Source organism: Dromiciops gliroides, chromosome 6 (assembly GCF_019393635.1).
Source record: "Dromiciops gliroides isolate mDroGli1 chromosome 6, mDroGli1.pri, whole genome shotgun sequence".
NCBI classification, from domain to species: domain Eukaryota; kingdom Metazoa; phylum Chordata; class Mammalia; order Microbiotheria; family Microbiotheriidae; genus Dromiciops; species Dromiciops gliroides.
The window spans coordinates 223,010,195-223,032,381 of NC_057866.1; positions in this window are offsets into that span (position 1 = coordinate 223,010,195).

A 22,187-nucleotide genomic window follows, 5' to 3' on the forward strand; every position below is an offset into this window, starting at 1 on the left:
ATCTTGGATTCCAAACCCTTATCAGATACAAAGGTTTTTTTTCCCCACAGCCTACCACTTCCCTGATTCTAGATCCTTTCATTTTGCTTGTGCAAATTTTTTTCAATTTCATGTAATTAAAATGATCTGTGTTATCTTTGGCAATTGCCTCTATCCTTTCTTCGGTTAATAATTTAACACTCATAGGAGTGAAAGGCATATGATGTCATCTTCTAATTTTTTTATGATAGGAGCTTTAATAGTCAGGTCACATATCCATTTTTAATTTATTGAAGAATATGGTATAAGATGTTGATCTAAGCCTAATTTATATCAGACTGCTTCCCAGTTTTCCCAGAATTATCAAAGATGCTGATCAAAGACACACTAGGTAATTTGTTTTCATGAACATGATGAATATAGAGAATGGAAAGACTTATGTAAACTGACATAAAGTGAATTAGGCAGAGTAAGGAAAACATACACAATGACCACAAACATATAAGTGGAAAGAATGACAACAAAACGATCAAAGCTAAAAGTTTTAAAATAATAATGGCCACGTTTGGCTCAAGTAGGAGATGTGAAGACATGACTCTTTCCCCATTCCTTCGTAGAGACGGCAGCCCACAGGTGTGGAAGGTTGCATACAACCTCAGTTTTTCAACATGTTGGTTGATTTCGAGGAATTTTTTTTCACTTCCTCTTTTTTTGTTAATTCTTTGTTATAAGTGTAGCCTCTATAAGCTCTGGGCCACCCTTATCCCAACTCCCACTCCTGAACCCGAGTCTCTGGTCCCAAAACAAGTGTAGTCACATCAGTTTCTATGTATATCTCTGATATACGGGTATTGTAGTTCTCTAGTGTCATCAATTTGAGCCCCTTCAAGTGTGAATCCCCTTGAGGATTATTAATTAAGAATCATTTTAGGGCAGCTAGGTGGTGCAGTGGATAGAGCACCGGCCCTGGAGTCAGGAGGACCTGAGTTCAAATCCGGCCTCAGACACTTAACACTTACTAGCTGTGTGACCCTGGGCAAGTCACTTAACCCCAATTGCCTCACTAAAAAAAAAAAAAAATCATTTTAGTTAGCCTGCCTTAAGTAGTTTTTATAATGGTGTTTTCCAAGGTGGGTCTGCAAGAACAGTTGTTAGAAAACATCCCTCCAAGAGGGGCAGCCAGGTGGCGCAGTAGATAGAGCACAGGCCCTGGATTCAGGAGGACCCGAGTTCAAATCCAGCCTCAGACACTTGACACTTACTAGCTGTGTGACCCTAGGCAAGTCACTTAATCCTCATTACCCTGCAAAAAAAAAAAAAAAAGATAATTAAGGGAAAACATCCCTCCAAAAGGGATTCCACCACTACATACAGAGTCCAGGGGAAAGTGGGCTTAATGCTCTAAATTCGACCCATTCTCCATTCATTTACTTACTGATCTTCTCAGCTTCAGCTGTAGATGTTTGACTTGGTTGAGTTTCATGCCAAGTGACTACCAGCCTTGTTTCTATTTTGGAAGACACAGCTCTTTCACTCTTAGTGAAGTGATATTTTTCATAATCTTTCATCAGGTCATTTAGCAGATTACTCCTTTGCTACATTTTCATTTACAGAAAAATCTGATTGTTAAGGAGAGTTCATCAATAATTGATAATTCCATGTTAATACTTGGAGTGACTTAATTCCCAAATGCAAATAAAAGAATCTCTTATAGTGTATTGAAAGTATCAGTATCATAGATATAACCTATATCAGATTACCTGCTGTCTAGGGGAGGGGGGAGGGAGGGGTGGGAGGGAGAAAAATCTGAAATTGTAAAGCATGTATAAACAAAAGTTGAGAACTATCTTTACATGTAATGGAAAAAATAAAATACCTCATACATTAAAAAAAAAAAAGAAAGTATCAGTATCATTTCTCCCTTGATAATTTTATTTGTAACTTTTGTTTGTGAAAGGTGAGTGTTGTGACTGATAACTTGTACAGAGAATTGTATCTGTGTGTGGCAGTGCTTACTAGTCTATGTGTGTGATCCAAAACAGCAGCTGATTTTGGGATGCCCTGAGCAAACCCCTAGATGTTGGCTGCTGTTGACTCCCATTTAATTGAGAGAAGACAGCTGTGAACTAGCTTTACACTAATCTGATTTTTTCCCCATTAAATAAGGGAAGAACTGGAAATTGGTGATTTACGGGGAGGTGATTGGACTGTAAATAAAATAATCGTTATCAAAAATTAGCTTGACACTGATTGGAAATGTCTGCTTTGTAATTGATGATGAGTGAAAAGAGTGTTTTAATATAAGCTGTGTTTTTGTTTTACAGAATTAGAATTTGATTACAAGCTATAGAAGAAAAAATATAATCCCAACTGTACCTCAGTCTTTTTAAATGTTTGGTCCTGAAACATTGTTATTTTTTAACTTCTTTGTTTATTTCCCACACTTATTTTAAATTTAGCTCTTTATTCTTTTGTTTCCCAAATTCTGCCTATACTTCCTGATTTAAGGTTGATCTGGGACTAGTAAAGATAATATTTAGGCATCATCTGAAATGCTAAGGAGGTGAAAGACAAAAGCAAGAAACAGCACAAATCAAAGCTACTGGGAAGAACAAGGATCCCTAGTTGGGGGGTTGGGCATCTCTTTGATACCAAACTGTCTTATAGGGGAGCAATCAAAGATCATAGATCTGGAAGGGGGAAGGGAAGGGAGGAGAAAAGAAGAAACCTTTACATGGCTCCTGCTATGTGTCAGGCTCTGTGCTAAGGGACACAAAAAGAGGCAAGAGACTGTCCCTGCCCTCAAGAAGCTTACAGTCTAATGGGGGGCACAACATGCAAACGTATACAAAGCAAGCTATATACATCAAGTAGGAATTAATAGAGGGAAGGCAGGAGAATTTAGGGATTAAAGACTTTCTGTTGGAGATGGGATTTTAGTTGGTCTGAGCTGAGGAAGGAGAGTACCCCAAATATGGGGGACCGCCAGAGAGATGCCGGGAGTGGAGAGATGGAGTGTCTCATTTGTGGAACAGCCAAGAGGCCAGTGTCACTAGATGGAAGAGTACGTGTCAGGGAATAAGACGTAAGAAGACTGTGAGGATAAGATGAGGCAAGGTTATGAAGGGCTTCCGATGTTAAATAGCATTTTGTATTTGCTCCTGGAAGCGAGAGGGAGCCACTGGAGTTTATTGAGTAGTGGGGGAGACACTTTAGGAAAAACACTTTAATGGCTGAATGGAGAATGGACTGGATGGAGTCAGGAGGGTCGGGAGAGACTTGAGGCAGGCAGACCCACCAGCAGGCTACTGTAGTAATATTAGGTAATGAGGGCCTCCACCAGAGTGGTGGCAGTGTCAGAGGAGAGAGGAGGTAAAATCAACAGGCCTTAGCTCTGATAGAAAGGGTGAGATAATGAGGAATCCAAGATGACTCTTCACTTGGGAGCCTGAAGGACTGGGAAGATGGTAATGCCCTCCCCAGGAGTGGGGAAAGAATGAGGTGGGAGGGTTTAGGGGAAAGATGATAATTCTGTTTTGGACATACTGAGTTTAAGATTTCTACTGGACATCCAGTTTGAGATGTCTGAAAGGCCATTGGAGATGAGAGATTAGAGGCCAGTGGAGAGATTAGGGCAGAAAAGGCAAATCTAGGAATCATCAGCATAGAGGTTAAATTCATGGGAGCTGATGAGACTACCAAGTGAAATGATATAGGGCAGCTAGGTGGCCCAGTGGATAGAGCACTGGCCCTGGATTCAGGAGGACCTGAGTTCAAATCCGGCCTCAGACACTTAACACTTACTAGCTGTGTGACCCTGGGCAAGTCACTTGACCCCAATTGCCTCACACCAAAAACCAAAACAAAACAAAAAAAGAAATGATATAGAGGAAGAAGAGAAAGAGGGCCTAGGACAGAACCCCAAGGGATACCTGCAGTTAAGTGTGATCTAGATGAAGATTCAGCAGGTTTGTGTTTCATTTTGTCATTTTAACCCCAAGGCACACAACGCTTTAAACGTTGGTGCTTAATAAATGCACATTAGATTAGAATTGATTCAATTGAATCTCCCTGAGAGGAAGTCAACCAGATATGATAGGAATAATATGTACCAGCATTGCCCACCTCTCCCCTTCCCTCCTGTGCTAGGGATTAGTTTTCTATAAAAGGAGGCAAGACAGTCCCAGGACCTCACTGGTTTCCTGGACAAAACTTCTCTGTCTACTAAGGACATAACAGAAGTCCCACCTGTGTCATCAGGGTCGCTTAGACTGAAGAGCATGTACTTTACCACATCCTACCTTACTAAGCAGACACATTTCCAAATGAAGATGAGAGCTGAGTGCAGAGCATCTGTTGCCTCTGTATCCTCATTGCATACTCTTGCTATGTTAGGGCAACCTCAACCTCCTTTTGTTAACTGTGACTTTCAAATGCTTCATTTGGCCCCCACGTGGAACCTGATTAGAGTCACCTCCAACGTTTCTCTCTTTTTTTACATTTTGATATCTTTATATCATTGTAATTGTTTTCCTTTGTAATCCTGTCTATTTTATGCATCCAAAAACATAATTTTGAGGAGTCAGACTGCTAAGGGGGTGTTTGACACAAGAAAGATTAAGGACTCTAGCCCAGACACGGTGCTCTAACCTTGCTTAGATTATCTTGTATTCATTTGCAGGTCATATTCCTCAGGAAAAGGTGAGCTCCTTCAGGGAAGGGGCTTTTTAGTTTTTGTCTTTGTGTTCCCAGGACCTAGCATAGTGGCTTATACACAGGGATAGGGACTGGACCTGTGATTTCACTGATCTGGGGAATTCCCAGGTGAGAAAATGCCTTTCACCTTCTCTGCAATCTATGATCCTAGAAAGTTACATAGAGTACTGAGAGAGGTTCAGTGACTTGTCCAGGGTTACACATGTGTGTCCATAATAAATAAATAGATATATGTGTGTGCGTGTGCACGCTTGCACAGACACACACACACACACACAGAGTATGTGTCACCCACTGCATCTTGGGCCATTGCCAGTTAGCTTGACTTCTGTCCTACATTTGGACTTGGATGATTCTGGAAGAGAGAGTGAGGCTGTCAACTCTGTGCAACTGCCTCACTTCAGTCACCCTGTGATGTCATTGGTTGTCTTAGAAAATGAAAGACAACGCATTAGGAAGGTACTTTCTGAAGGGAGAAGTGGGGCCTCATTTGGTTCGGTTCTGGATTATATGGAATTCTGCTGCTGCTTCCTCAAGAACCTAAAGGAAAGCTAAGGTCAGTAATCTGAAAACTTCCAAAGCCTAAGGAATCTGGTCTAGGGCTCAGTCTCAGGATTTCTCCCCATCTGAGCTTTTCAAGGTCCTGACCTTGTTTGGAGTCTGGGCAACACAGCTGCAAACTCATCCCTGTTCATAGCTCCAGTAGACAATGACTGGCTTCACCCTGGTCCCTGCTCCCTTCCCTGTACTCAGTTGTAGGCTCCAGCTCTAGTTCTGGGATGGATACAAAGCCACCCCTGGTCTGGGATCAGAGTGCGATAGCATTAGGCTTTCCCTTGGTCTATGGAACTCCCTGCCAACAGTGGATCATCCAAATGCTAAATAAAATACTTCTGCACTGGGCCTTCCTGGCTGAACTGGCACCCCAGTGACCAGGCCTAGAGCTGTGCTGGTGTGGGCTGGAAAAAAAAAAAAACAACAACAACCCAAAACACCCATTTTAGTGTATCCATGGATTTCTCTTTCACTACAAAGGCTGTTGCTTTTCTTGATCTTTGCTAAAGGAATGGTTTGAGAGAACTATGCTATCTATATTGCTAACACCATTTTGCTAGTTCCCTCTAACAGAAACAATTTTAGACTGCAATACAATGTTTGATAAACCCAAGAACTAATGACTGATGGAAAGAACTCTCCCTTTGACAAGGACTGTTGGGGAAAATGGAAAGTAGTTGATATTAAAATCACAAACCATATACCATAAAAAGCTCAAAATGGATATGCTACCATTCACACCCTAAAAAAAGTGAGAGGGAGTGAGATCAAATAACCTTTCACAATTATGGCTAAGAGTAAAATTCATAATTAAACAAGGATAGAAGAAAGGATAAAAGATAAAATAGATCCTTTTGACTACATAAAATTGAAAAGCTTTTGCAAGAATAAAATCAATGAAAACAGAATTAGAAGAAAAACAAAAACTGAGAAAATATCTGCACTAAATATCACTTAATAACATCCAAGTCTCAGGATATCCAAAATATCCAGAACATATAAAATATCCAGAAATGCAATCCAAAATATACAGAGAATTGGCACCAAAAGCCATTCCCCAATAGATAAAATGGTCAAAGAATTGCAGACTTTAAATGACTACATAAAGATATACTCCAAATCACCAATATTAGAGAAATGCAAAGTAAAATCATGCTGAGTTTTTTACCTTGTACCATTCAAGTTGGCAAAGACGACCAAAGATAGAAACAGTCAATGGAAGGGCTGTGGAAAGAAAGGCTCACTGATGCTCAGCTAGTGGAGCTATGAAGTGGTCTAACTATTCTGGATATCCATTTGGAACCATGAATACCTCTTTGATCCTCTACTGGGCATGTGTTTCAAGGAAATCAAAGGCAGAAACAAAGGCCCAATGTACAAGAAAAGAGGCATAACTGTGCTCTTTATTGTAGAAAGGAATGAGAAAAAAATCTGGTGTTCATCAATTTGGAAATGGCTGAAGAATTACAGGTATACAACCGTATTTGAATATTATTGTGCTTTTAAGAATGACATATTCAAGGAATTCTGAGAAATGTGCAAAAATTTGTATGAACTATTGTAGTATAAAATAAACAACCCCCCCAAAAGTAATGTTTACAATGACTACCATACTCTAAATGCATAGATCACCAAAAAGAACTGAATAATGGAAAGACCAATGAAGATCAAAGAGAAAAGAAAAAAATACTTTCTTCATTAAGGGAGAAAATCGGGAGACTATTAACATGTATTATTGTATATATTATCAGACAGGTCTCTATATTTGATGTTTTTGTCACAAAAAAGGGTTCAGTCTTCAGGGAATGCTGGTAAATTACTACAATGTGAAGACAGGTATTAACATATTTAAAAAATAATAAATCATTAGTCTATGATATGCTTTACTTTGCACAAGTATTATTTTCATATAACAGTACTACAAAAATTAAGTGTTTCCAGGTCTATTTCATGGGATACTAATAGTCAAAAGATAATTCAGAGAAGAATACATTAAAAACTTCCTTAAGTCCCTACTTTCTGGTTCTATATAAGTACTGTTACCCATATATGATTACATCTGAAGCATAGTGCTGTGTGAATTACTTGGGTCAAAGGAATAATTTCGATATGGTTTCATTTTGAGACAGCAATGGTCATGCTTGTATGATTTTACAATGCCAGACTATCTCAGAACATCTGAATTTGACTAAATGAAAATAGATGGAGCTGGTTTCCCTCTCTTTAGTTAGTTCTGTCAGACAGGTGCTGGATTTGTATTATAAACATTTTACATCTCATTTCTCTCTTTTGTTGCAATTTTGTTTCTATACTTTCTAAAAATAAATGCTTTCCAAGGAAATGTGCAAAAGTCATAGCATTTAGAGAGCACATTTCAATGACTGTTAGAGATATTACAGCAGCAGGTGGTTTGAGGAAGTTAAGTGTAAAGTATACTGTTCCTTTAAGATCCTGCTAAATTCATAGGGAAGGGTGTGGTAATGAAAGGGACAGAAAAGATTTTATGTGAAGTGAATGAGTTGTATCAACTATCAAAGGATGGAAGATGCTGCTGCTATTATAGATGACCATCTTTTCTTTTTCCAAAAAGGAGTAGAAATGTCTTAATAAAACTGTTAAAATATAGGTATGAAGGAAGAACACAGCTTTCAAATGGGATTTTAGAAGTTTGGGACAGAAAATGACATGTGATATAAATATAAAGACATTACCTTGTAATCTAATGCACAATGAGTTCTTACTTGTATGTGGAAAAAAGATGGTTTAAAGAAATAACTTATTCATTTAAACTAGAAAGGTTTGAGTAAAAGAAACACAGTTTAAGGACAACCAATGGGCTTGAGGAGTATATTGAAGACTTTTCAGTTACAGGGAAATATGGTCCTTCAGTGCCCTCACTGACTTTGATTGTAAAAGGACTATTAGCTTAATAGGAGAAATTTGGGGATTTGCTAATTTTTAAGTGACGGTAACTCACTGAGAATTAGAAGGTTCTCATTTAAGTCATCTAGGGGAGAGTAACCTGCCTTAGGAATTGGAGAAAGGAACCTAATTGAAGGGCCTAAAAATCTGCTCTTTTGGAGTTGGGATGGCCAAGAGCAGTCAGTTGACAGAAGGCTTCAACTTGATGATTCCTCTGCCTAGTGGGAGAAAAAACTGATTTCAGTGGTCAAGAGCTCCAGTGACAGCTTCAGCACCATAAGTGTCTGCTGCTCTTTGCTTCTGTTTCTTGTAAGAGAAGGAAAAACAAAGGAAGATGGACTTTGCATCTGCTTTGTGTCCTGGTGAGCTAGTTAGTTTTGTTTGCCTTGCTTAAAGCAAGCTATATTTCTGTCATCTCTGTTGTTGTTATAGAAGACATTGCCCAACTAAAGATCTGTAAGGATCAACAGTCAATCTGTGAGCAGAGAGTGCAACAGATTTTGACTTCACTTTAATGGTATCAAAACCTGAAATATGGAATAATGACTTACCCCAAGCCTGAGGTTCCCTCCTGCCCCTTGTTTTTCCTTGCCAAGTTCCTGTAAGTATGCACTCACTTTCCCTCATAATATTATGACCCAGCTGTATGGGTGGAATTCGATATATTTTATTATCTGTGTGCTTGTTTCAATATGTGACAGATTATTTATTTTGCATTTTTTGCTAAATAAATGATTTTGTTTAAGATTTTAAAATATTATTATCAATCTCTTGTGCCGTGTGGGTGCATTTTATTGCGAATGGCTGGTTGTAAAAATAGAAACTCATCAGTGGAGGCTCAGGATTACTCATAGGACTCGGAGAATTTGAGTGTAACTGTGTATTGGTCTGTCTCTTGTGGGAGTAGTGGCAATACCACCCTAATTACAAAAGCTTTTCAAGAATTATTTAAACCTTCAACAAAATAGGATCAGTCACACTGAAAGACAAAGGAAAGTCTGGTTAAAAGTAATGCAAAGAATTAAGAAATCTTTACTGCAAAACAGCTTAATTAATCCTCAGAAGACAAGCAAAGACCTTCAGAGGAACCTGGCAGTGGGGAAGGTTTTAGTTTATCCTTTTCCAGTATGACAGAGGTTTCATGGAGTTGAAGGAATAGCAAGAAGACCAGTTTGATTGTTTGTTCTTTTAAAGGAGCTGCTAACCACTGATACAAAAACAACCCACTTGTCATAGGCAAGATGCTACAAAAACTGAAATGCTAAAAATTGAGGGGGAAAGTAATTTTTGATAATGAAAGTCACTTTGTCATCCATGGCTATAGCAAAAATGTTGTTGGAGTAAGTCTAGGTATGGATGGAAGATGTGGGCATCCTTGTTTATTTGTTTGGTGGTTTGTTTTTTTGGTGAGGCAATTGGGGTTAAGTGACTTGTCCAAGGTCACACAGCTAGTAAATGTCAAGTGTCTGAGGCTGGATTTGAACTCAGGTCCTCCTGACTCCAGGGCTGATGCTCTATCCACTGTGCCACCTAGCTGCCCCTAGATGTGAGTATCTTCATTGGAATGTAAAATAGCCTCTCAAAATTTAGAGGTGTAGTTGGATTTAAAATTTTTTTCTTTTTTTTACTTTGGATGGGTCTGGAAATTGTATGAGGGATGATGAACTCTGATGAACGAGAAATTCCCAAAAGGAAGATAGGAATTAAATAGGAAATAGGAAAATTCTCAAAAGGAAATAGATTATTTACAACATGATCTGGGACCATGCTATAATCACAAAGTGTTAAGAAATGTATCCAAGAGTTGGATAGAAATAAACATGCTTCAATTGTGTGGAAACCCCAATGAAAACCCATGATGGATAACCAAGCCTACTCTTGGGAAAATGGACTGTTCATCAAAGGTTCATTAATATCCAATGTGGGGGCAGCTAGGTGGTGCACTGGCCCTGAATTCAGGAGGACCTGAGTTTAAATCCAGCCTCAGACACTTAACACTAGCTGTGTGACCCTGGGCAAGTCACTTAACCCCAATTGCCTCAACAACAACAAAAAGAAAGAAAGGAAGAAAGAAAGAAGTATCCAATATGATAAAACTTTGGTTTCATGATGAAGCTTTAAAGAATGTGCTAGAATTTTATGAACCTAATGCCAACTGGTGTAAAACAAGTAATTATACCAAAAAGAGGACAGAGTACATATTAAAACATAGCTAAAGCTCTAAGAAGGTCTAAGGTTTCATCACATGCAAATAAATTATTTCACTTTGTCCTGTAATATCAGAATTGCTCAAAAATTTCTGACTTGTATTAGCTCAAATAGTAAAACCCAATTTTCTTTACTTTTTAATGACATTGGCTAATCTTAGAACTTCCCCAAGTCTCTTTTCAAGAGTAGAGAAAACTGTTCTTCCACTATATTTGAAGTAGATGGAATTTTGGTCATTACAGATGTAGGGAGGAGGGGGTTGTTTTTTTATTTTGCTTTTCAGAATTTCTCTTGTCTTTTCCAAGATAAACTTTAGAAAACAGCTAGCTCTTAGTTTTAGGGTGGTTTTTTGGGGGGTACATCCTTGGTATAGGGAGATTATGCCTCCCCCAACCCATCTTTTCAGTAGAAAATGGTCTCCTTAACTCCTTAAAAAATAAAATCCCTTGAGAAGAAGAGAATTTGGCAAGAAGAATGCCTTTATCCTCTCGCAAATCCTTTCTTTTCTCTACTCAATCCTGCTGTCTCATGCATTGACAATAATACAGCCTAGTTTCAATGTGCTGGGGTGATTGGTGCTATAAAAATGCAGAGTTACATAGAGATTCATGCATGGTATTCTACTCCTTGGTTGATGTACTTTTGGTCAACCAGGGAAGGCAAAGGACTAAAAAATAATAAAGAAAAATCTTCCAGTCCAGTACATTTCCCTAGTATTGATTTTTAAAAAAGTATTATTTAAAAATAGTAAGAATGGTGCATTTTAAATTTAAGGGAGTTTGTAATACAAAATTGCCAGGATGGCTATATATATGTGTGTGTGTGTGTGTGTGTGTGTGTGTGTGTATGTATGTATGTGTATATATGTGTGTGTATACACACATACATATGTTATATATATATAATACTACAAAGGATAGAGGAAAAAAATGAAGGCTATACATAAAGAAGAATTTGTGATATGTATTTGCTGTTGGATAGGGGCAGGGGGAGGGAGGAGTGTCTGTAGGACTTATTTTTCCATATGTCTTTTTTTTAAGTAAAATTTTTTTTTTGTGAGTCAATGGGGGTTAAGTGACTTGCTCAGGGTCACACAGCTAGTACGTGTCAAGTGTCTGAAGCCGAATTTGAACTCAGATCCTTCTGAATCCAGGGCCGGTGCTTTATCCACTGCGTCACCTAGCTGCACCCCCATATGTCTTTTAAAAAACCCAAACTAGTCTGTAGCCACATCCCTATAAAACAATTTGATGTGGGTCTTTTCTTAATATGTGATATGATATGATATGATGGTCTTCTGATGCTAGGATTCTAGATTTCAATAAAATAAATCGAAATTAATACAAGCTATAAAGTTCTATTTTATGGAGAAGTTTTTCTATTAATAGCTCGAGACAAAGAGTTGTTTTATTAAAAATTATAGTATTCCTCTGTTGCTAGGCCAAAGTTCAGCTTCCTGTGCAATGACATGTGAATCCACTTCCAAAGGGCTAGCCTTAATGAAGGGCACAAGAAGCTGCCTATGAAATGATATATTGTACCTACACTGTACTGACAAGTACCCATCTCTCGCCAAAACCTTCTCTTCTCAGCTTACTTTGGCACCACCTTCTACCAGTCCAGAAACTCTCATCATTCAAAGTTCCTCCTTTGGGATAAAAACAAAGCTCTGCCTATTGACTTCAGTCACAAGGCTTTAGAGAAGAATTGTGGAACTCAGAATTGAAAATTGACCTCCAAGATTCATTTAGTCCAATCCCTTCACTTTAAAAAATTTATTTATTTATTTTTTTAGTGAGGCATTTGGGGTTAAGTGACTTGCCCAGGGTTACACAGCTAGTAAGTGTCTGAGGTCAGATTTGAAGAACTCAGGTCCTCCTGACTCCAGGGCTGGTGCTCTATCCACTGTGCCACCTAGCTGCCCCCCTTCACTTTTTGTTTGTTTGTTTTTTGTTTTTGCAGGGCAATGAGGGTTAAGTGACTTGCCCAGGGTCATACAGCTAGTTAAGTGTCAAGTGTCTGAGACCAGATTTGAACTCAGGTCCTCCTGAATCCAGGGCCGGTGGGTTATCCACTACACCACCTAGCTACCCCTCCCCTTCACTTTTTTTTTTTTTAGTGAGGCAATTGGGGTTAAGTGACTTGCCCAGGGTCACACAGCTAGTATGTGTTAAGTGTCTGAGGCCGGATCTGAACCCAGGCACTCCTGACTCCAGGGCCAGTGCTCTATCCACTGCGCCACCTAGCTGCCCCTCCTCTTCACTTTTAAAGATGAGAAAAATGAGGTCCAGGAAGGTTCAATGACTTTCCTCAAGCTATAGAAGTAGTAAGTTGATCAGATCTGGGGTCTGGACGTTGGCATTCTGAATCTAACACTTTCTCACAACACCACAACTCCTGCCCTCTCACAAGATTCTATCAGGTCCGGAAGGGGGGGGGGGGGCCATGAGCACTTGGTCTAAAAGAACACACTCTGGTGGCAATGGAAGAATGTTCGATGCAGACAGTTTTTACCTCACTCACAATTCTGCCACTGGCAGAAGACTTTAGAGACAGAGATGATTGAAACAGATTGGTACAGTGAAAAGCGCTATGTCGTGCTATTAACAACCATAAGGATGTTCCAAATCACTAATATGAACAGAAATGCAAATTAAAATAACCCTGAGATTTCACCTCAGCAAACTGGGAAAGATGACATAAGATGGGAATGGTCAATGTTAAAAGGGGTGTGGAGAGATAGGCACACTAATGTATTATTGGGGGATCCATGAATCAATACAACCATTTTGGAAAGCAATTTTACACAAACGAAGCGTCAAAAACATCCATACCCTTTGACCTGGAGATTCCAGTGATAGACATATATCTCAAGGATGTCACTGAAAGAAAGTCTCCCTATATACCAAAATATTTGTAGCAGTAGTGTGTGTGTGTGTGTGTGTGTGTGTGTGTGTGTGAGAGAGGGGGGGGGGAGGGAGGGAGAGGGAGAGGGAGAGAAAGAACAATATACTGGAAACAAAATGGATAACCATAGATTGGAAAATGACTAAATAAATTGTGGCAAATGAATGTAATAGAATTTTGCTGTGCTGGAATAATTGAACATGATGAATGAAATGAACGGGCAAAGACTTACATGAACTGATGCAAAATGAAGTGAATAGAGTCCGGAAAACAATTTACACGACTACATCATTGCAAATAGTAAGAACAACTAGGAAAGAATGAAAGATGATTGGAAATTATAAAGAACAATCTTTACCTCAAAGAAGAAATATGACAAGACATCCCCTTTCTCTGGAGAGGTAGGTGGGGGTCCTTGACTATGGAATATGACAAATTTAAATGTGTGGATTTGTTTCACCAAATTTTTTATCTTTATCTTTTTGTTGTAGTTTTTTTTCTTTTAAATTATTTTTGTCGTTATAAGGGATAGTTATCTAGGGAGAGTGGATGAAGATATAAATGGCAATGTAAACACAAAAGATATCAGTAAAAGCTATACTTTTTTTAAAAAAGGGCTCGGTTAGAGAGCTGGGTTCAAGTCTCAATTCTCACACTCATTGCACTTGTGTAATATTGGGCGAATCTCTTAAGTTCCTTGGGTCTGTTTGCTCCCGAGTAAAATAAGGAGGGAACTCTGAGGTCTCTTCTAATAGAATGTAAACTTGAGGACAGGAACTGTTTCCTTTTGTCTTTTTATCCCATAGTGCGTGGCAAATAGTAGGCACTTAATAAATGCTTGTTGAAGGAGTGATCCACAATTTCTTCAAGGCCATAGCCGCTCCTGGGACCCTCGGAATAAACTTTTCTTCCACTGGGTGGCGCCAGGGCCTTCATTGTTTAACCCAGAGGGACCGGAATGATTCCAAGAAAATTCTAAAATCTTTTAGTAAGAGAAAGAAGGTGGAAGGAAGCCAGGACAAGGCGCCCCGCAGGACCTCGCGGGCGCCCTGGGGAAAGGTCCTGTCCAAGCTCCCAGCTTGACTTTACCGCTGAGCACTCGCTTCTCTTGTTTCCTAGACGCCCAGATGTGAGCGCACCAGGACGAGTGTCTTATTCTATTATTTTAAAAGCGTTTCTTCTCTCCCCTTCCCACCTCGGGGCTGATTGAAGGCATTAATAGGCGAGGTATGGAGGGAGGGAGAGAGAGACCGAAGGAGGCGGGGAGGTGGGAAATGGAAGCTAGAGGCGCTGGGGGCCTGCGTGTCCCCTCTGCGTGTCTGCTGCTGACACCTCGGTCCGAGTTCTCTACAATCTCAATCAACAATCCATTAGAACTCAACAGGAGTAAAACGAAATCCTCGTTTAAGTGTATTTATCCGATCTCTTTTTTTCTCTTTCAAATGCTAAATCCATTTCAGCATATGCCCCCTTCTTTCTATCGCCTTTCTCTAAAGACTGGCAGCCCATACTACTCTTGTAAATATGAAAGATGCTAATCATATGACATATCACGTCTCAGTCGGAGCCTGGAATAAAGCCTTGAGATCTGGGATCATTGCCTCCAGACAACAGCTTCATCAGCCGGAAAGTTGGTTTTTTTCTCCTTTCCTTCAACTCTCAATCCCTTCTTTGTCTGGGGGAAAATGCAGCCGACTCGAGCCACCCAGGCCATATGGTTCACTCTGTATTTTCTTAGTTGAATTCTGAATTGTTTCTGTGACTTGCGAAGTTTTTTTGGAAGTGCGTATAAAGACATAGAACAGCTACTTGTGCGGGGAGGGGAGGGCTGGCGGAGCCGCCGCGACCCACGCCACTGCAGGATCTTCAGCGGGACGAGGTATCCCTCCTCCCAGGCTGCTCTGTTCCCTCCTCTCCCCCTCCCTGCCCCCCTCCTCTTGTCCCGGCCCCCGCTGGCGGGCTGTTGGGCCCCATGGGTTCCTCTGCCTTTCGGTGGAGAAGCTTCAGGCCTCTCACTTCCAACGTGGATTTGTGAGTAGAGAGAGAAGTATCATCGTTATTATTAGCATTATTCGCTTTGCTAGCAGATTTCCAGTATAGAGGTTATTTACTAGTACTTCTTCCTGGTAATAACAGAACACAAGGAAGAGACGATACTGGGTTTTCTAAAAAGTGCAACCCCATCTCAGATGATTATCTATCTTAGCCTCAACCACTCACCAGGATTTGTACTCTGAAAAGAAACCGGCAGCCCTACCCCTTTGGTGCCTGAAACTCTGATTCAAAACTGGTTTCTCTCACCCTCAGCCTCCTGGCCTATTTGGGAGGTGAAAAGAGGAATGTAAGATGTTGGCCTTTACTTTCTCCTTCCTAACAGTCCCCTTTGCATTAGCAACCCTAAACAACACGCTTATTTCGAAAAGAGAAACCGATGCGTTTTTAATAAAGGGGAGTGGCAGTGAAGGGGAGTGGCAGTGGGGGTGGGGAAAATCAGCTGTTAAGATCTTTATCCATTCCCAGTGAATGAGTTTTGTGTTTTCCAGGTTCAGGACAGTTCTCGCTGGAGAGCAGACTACCAAATTTCCTTTCTCTCTAACTCCTTACACAAACCCCCCAAAGCCCTTTCACCAAATCATTAAATTCTACAGAGGTGGTCAAGCTCGCACTGCTTTTCATGAATCGGAGAAAGAAAAGGGTCCTTGAAGTTTAGAAGATGCCCAAGGAAAACTCCTTGAATGACATCAAAAGAATGAGTTTCCATAGCTGTTGAAGCACGAGAGCTGTGTATCTGCACAAAGGGGGATTGGGGCACTGGGACGGTCCCACTGCTCTATCCCAGCACAATTGGGTCACTGAAATAGGGAATTAATTACCATTGGAGAGTGGGCAGCCCATTCACCACTGGCTGAGTTTTATTAAACGCCAATATAAATAACAAAACAACTCTTGTGGCTGCACTATTCCTACACGCCAAAGGAAGGATTATGTTGGGGATTAACATCTTAAAGTCTAGGAGACTTTCTGACTCAAGACTCGGAGCTGGTAATCGTGTTTGTCTCCTGGCTCAGCGATTAGTGCTCTTTCGTGCACTTTCGCCTGGATGGCCAATGTCCCTTTTTGCAGGCACAGAGGGGTGGGGGGGCACCAACGGAGAGAAGGAGTTACTTGGCCTTCTATTCCTCCTTCCTCATTTACACCACCGGCTGTTCTTCTGCCCATACCTGCAAGGAAATAATCCGTAGGCTGAAGCGCATTCACAAAAGCCCCAAGTGATTCCTTTGCTTCGTGGGAAAGAAGGGAGACAGATCAGAAGTAGAATTAGGCAAAGTGAGAAGACTGGGGGTAAATATCATCCAGTCGGGCATGATGAGGAAGAAAGGTAGAGGACTAGAAAGGCAGGAGGATTCTCGGATCTAGAGCTCTCTCTCTCTGCATCTGCATTGCAGATCTGTTCGCAAACAAGCAGAGCAAAACCTAAATCCTCCCGGCCCTACTGTGGAGTACACGATTTAGGGAGGTTGGACTGAGGATTGCTAGGGTGAGGGTACCTGGATGAGTAGAGGCAACCCGGAATTTTTTCGATTGCATTAACTGCTCTGCTCTTTCTGCTTCCCTAACTAACTGCGGGGAGGCGCGGAACCCCAACGGGTCCCTCCACTTTTTGTTTGCTTGCTTTTAGCACTGGGCCACTTCCGTCGCCTTCTCCAAGCACAACCGGAGGGGTGGGGATGGGAAGAGCTAGAAGGAGCGGACGCACCGAGGTCAGCACTAGGGGTGCCTTGGAATATGCTTTCAGTTCTTGGAACCCCAAGCATAAAGAAGAGAGAGGGGGGCCCACAGATGCCCCCCCAAAGGCAGTTTATATGAAAGGAACACAAGGTGCACCGGTGCTCAGTAAGGGCTCAAGTTAGGGAGTTCTCCATCCTCTTTCCGCAGGCCTTCCTAGCTCGTAGATGTTCTAAGATACTCAGTGAGCGCAAACCTCGGTGGAATGTATGTATCGTTGGGGATGGAGATGGGCGAAATGATGAGAATCGCGTTGCTTTTTATCTATGGAATCTGTCTCTGACCAGCTATTCTCAACGTCTATCTCTGCCTTCCTCAGATACTTTCAGGTGAGCATTCTGATGGAAAAGCTTGGAAGAGCCACTTGTGAGCCATGTGACCTTATTAGGGATTCCACTTTCTCATATCCTTCGATTTCTCCGTGATATTCATCCATAAGATTGAGAGCAATTCTCGCAGCCGGCCTTCAGGTCTCGGGAGCGCAAGTCCACTTCTGGGGTGAATAGGGAAACTGATGAAGAGCAGGAGGAGAAAGTGAGGTGTGTCTTCCTAGAAAAGCGCATTTCGCGCTCTTTGTCCCAGAGGTGGAGAACCTGAAACCCAGAAGGGACCCATACCCTCTCCCTATGGGCGGCGCCTCCATTTTCCCTTCCCCATTCACCTGCAAAAGCGGGTTATTGGGGCTGGGACTCCTGGGACGCGCCACTTGTGAGGTCGAAGTGTGCACTGGCTGCAGCCGAAGGCCCCACAGCAACACCTACCCTAAACTTTTAGGGCTGTTGGGTCGTCTCAGAGTTCAAGCTTCTTAGAAGCAACAAAGACTTTTCTAAAGATCTCCACCCCCTGGCCCCTTCCCTCCCCCTCTCCCGCTTCTGTCTGTCCCCCCTCCCCAATCACACACACACACACACACACACACAGTTCTTAAGACCCTGCCAGGAGTTTAAATCATTGTGCTCCCGTTTCTTGATAACTGCCTGCTTTGAGCTTTTGTTTCCCTTAAAGTAGGATTGGGCATAGAAAAGGGGCTGAAGATGAACAGTTTGACCCTTTAGGACAGACAGTTCAGGCATTGGACAGTTGGGCCCTCGGTCACCAGCCTCACTGATGCTATTCAGTCCTTTCCTCTCTCTCCACCCCCTTTTTTTGGAAGAACATTTCAGCTTGGTTTCATCTGGACAATCTTTTTAGACCACACAAGTGCCTCTTGAATTTATCTAATTTAAAAGAGTGCTAAGAAAGTTTGCTTTGGGTCACGTTGCCCTCAAATCTGTGTCTGAATCAAAATCGTTCTTCTTTCACGAAGACCGTGCGACCCTTTGGGGGGCACAGTATCTGTATGTGTGTGTCCCTGGGGCTGCGCCAGAGAGGTCCTTTTGAGAACGTACTCAAACAGCTGCTTTTGTTTTTAAGCAAGGTTGTATTTCTAAATTCCCGGGGGAAACGGTCTTTAGGGCGCCTTTAGGAGCATTAGAAGAGATCTATTAGTAAGAGCGAAAGTTCTGTTGGACAAACATGGTACAAATTGTGAGAGGAGGGAGGCTCAAAGGTTTTTGCTTTTGTTTTACCTCAACCTGTTCTTCAAGCTTAGATCTGACTCTCACAGGCGCCTCTTCCGGGAAACAGCAACAACAAAAATCAAATCTGAAAGACCCTTCCCATGATAAACGCTAGTAATATCTTTATGATCTATTATGTGCTTCCAGGGTAGAGTTAACATTTAAATTAATGCTGTCTGAACAAATTACTACGGAATACTTCCTCCCCCTTCTCCTTGTAAACCAATTCCAGAGGAGAAAGATTACACTCTGTGAGAGGTGTTGGGGGGGGGGTTGTTTTTTCTTGGGGGGAGGGGTTGTGGTGTTTTTTTTTCTTTGCTAATGATAAAGACAGACTCCGAGAGAGCAGCATAACAGATAGAAAGCTTCCCTTGGATTCCGGAACAACTGGGTCCCACTCCTGACACATACTGTCTTGTGTCATCCTGGGCAAGTCACTTAACTTTTCAGGGTTCACAGAAACCTCTCCAAGGCTATAAATTTGCAGAGGAGGAGTCGACTTGCATTACTAGAGGTAGTTCCTCACCCCACTGTCTCTATCCCTGCACCCCAAAAAGTTGTCATATTCACAGAAAACAAGCATGTGCTTTTCTCCTTAGTTTCTCTGACGAATTTTCCTCCCGTCACATGGAAATAAATAGCTGGAGCTGAAAGTGGGTAGGATTCAGAGGTAGATGATTTGGGTTAAAATGATGCCGAAGTTACTAACTTTGCGTGTGACAATGGGAAAGTCATTTAACTTCCTCCTTTGTAAAGCGAGGGTGCTGCACTATATGGCCCTTTCAGCTATAAATCTGTTACTCGATGGCAAATTCACTGAAAAAGCTCATTTTTCCCTTCCTCATAGAAGCTTTGGGTATAAACCCCAGGTTCCATAAATCATCCGACTTGGAAGGACCAAATATTAACTACAGCCCAGAAGGTTCACATTCAGAAGGTTCTCAAGGCCTGCAGGTTAGCTGTTCTTTTTCCTTGCTTCTCTTAATTCGTTTGATTACCTCCAATACCCAGCACTTCTTAGGGATTTTTAGCAGTTTAACTACTTTTCCAAAGGAGATGCCAAATAAACCTTTTCTTTGCCTCTAAAACTTTGTGGTAGATTTATCCTTCTTAACAATCAACTTCCCTTAATAGATGCTGATGACTCAAGACTCCTAGCCACTATAATGCACTTTTATTTCCATTGTTTGATTCTCTTAGACTAAAGGTGTAGCTTTTCCCTTCCTCAATAACTTTTCTGTTTAGATTTGGATCCCTTGGTCTCAGTTTTTTCTTTTTCATTCTTTGTTTCTCTCTCTCTCTCTCTCTCTCTCTCTGTGTGTGTGTAAGATGTTTGACTATCACCGATAATGTCTCGAAGAAGTACCAAAAAGCAAATATGAAGATCATCCCCCAATCTTTCATCCCATCCGATCTTTAGATTCACTTCAAGTTTAACTTCTCAATGAGCTCTCTTTGATTTAGATTTAACAGCATCATGGTTATTGGCACAGTGGAATAAGATAAGGAAACTAACACGGAGGAGAGGGAGCAGGAAAGATTAGCTCTCAAATATCCCTTCATTTCCTTTCTTTTTTCTTTTTTTCTTGCTGGGCAATGAGGGTTAAATGACTTGCCCAGGGTCACACAGCTAGTAAGTGTCAAGTGTCTGAGGCCGGATTTGAACTCATGTCCTCCTGAATCCAGGGCCCGTGCTTTATCCACTGTGCCACCTACCTGCCTCCCCCCCTTTTTTTTCAGGGCAATGGGGTTTAAGTGACTTGCCCAGGGTCACACAGCTAGTAAGTGTCTGAGGCTGAGTTTGAACTCAGGTCCTCCTGAATCCAAGGCTAGTGCCTTATCTATTGCGCCACCTAGCTGCCCCCTCCCCTCCCCCCTTTCAAAGAACAACATCATGATTGTTTGGGAACGGAGTGGAGAAAAGGGAACGAATCCCGTTCTAAATGAAAGGAATTACAAAAGAGATTCAGTGAGGGAAAAAGATGTAGAAAAAAACCAACTTTCCTTCGAAAGGGGATAAAAAATTAGGATTTTTTCACAATAATTTCGTGAGGAAGGGGGTTAGCCTAGAGTACGAAAGCTTCACTTTGCAAATGTTTTATTTCTTTAGTACTATAATTACTAAGTACTTAGTACTTTTTCCTATCCATTCACCTCAGGATTCCTATTTTTTAAAAAATCTGTAGTTAAAGAATATATTTTAAGAACACAAACAAAAGACGCTCATAAGACCTTTTCTGGTTGTTTCCCTTACTTAAAAGAAGACCCCAAGGTTCCCACATTACAGGGTATGAATGAGAAAGAGAGCTGACAGTATGAACCAGCGCCTCCTCATTTTTGTCCCTCTCATACCTTCCCTACATCCATCAAAGTAAAAATAAAAACACTGAAGCAAACTTCTTTCACTTAGGAAAAAGAACTTAACATCTAAGTGTTGATTTAAAACAAAACAAACCTTCCTTTCCAAAATGAATCGCAAAGGACGGTTTCCCTGTCTACAGGGGTCCTGGACACCTTTAATGACTCACGCCAGAGTATCCTCTAACCCCAACCACCTACTCCTTCCTTCCACACGCGGGAAAAGCACTTGTTCTCCTGTCCCCCCCTTCACTCCCCGGGCCCCACCACGCCCCCCACCCAGCTAGATGTGTGTACCTGCTGGGCGAGGGGATATGGTTGGAGCAAAGAATCGGAGAATTGGGGAAGGGGAACATTAGCTTTGAAATAACTGAGAACTGATAGGAGAGGCAAAGGACCCCATTGTCAGACTGGAGGTTTTGAAACAGAACAACTTTTCAATTTCAACTCATTGATAAGCTGGAAGGACTAGTACCACGTACCTATCCAAGGTCTCCCAGCTACATCGAAGGAGCACTTGAGAGTCAAAACAGCCCATTGGCCACACTGACCGACCTGAGAAATCATGCACCGCCCAACACACACTAACACAAGCCTCTGCCCCTAGACCCTACTAGGCGGCTACCTAGCTGTATGACCTTAAGCAAATCACTTCTCCACTCTGGGACTCTGTGGGCCTCGGTTTACTCATCGTGTTAAATGCAGAGAGTGGACTAGATGATCTCTATTATCATATTGCTATATATTATCTTTCAGAAATACTTCTATTCCGCAAAGCTTTTCCTTTCCTGTCCCCCCCCCCCATATTCTAAAGGGAGCCTTCACCACTCCTAGACCCGATCACATCTTCACAAATCGCTACTCCTCTTAAAATATAGCTTTGCAAAAAATAAAATTAAAAGGAAACGTTCTGCGGCCCCATAGCCTGGACTAATTCCACTAGAATCCTTATTCCTAATAACTAATTCTTTATCTCTCTTTGCAGGGGAAGAAAGGAGGGAGGACGGAGAGAATACAGGCAGGGTGTGAGTATGTGTGCGCGCACGCCCTCCCAATTGCTTCGGGACGGGAAGGATCTGGGAGCGGGTGGGGGTGGGGGTGCGTGCTTCTCGGTGTCCCCTTTTCCCCCACGCCCCCCACTCTCACCCCCCACCCAAACCCTAATGAGGCTGCTGAAAGGGAGCGGGCTCTGGTGCG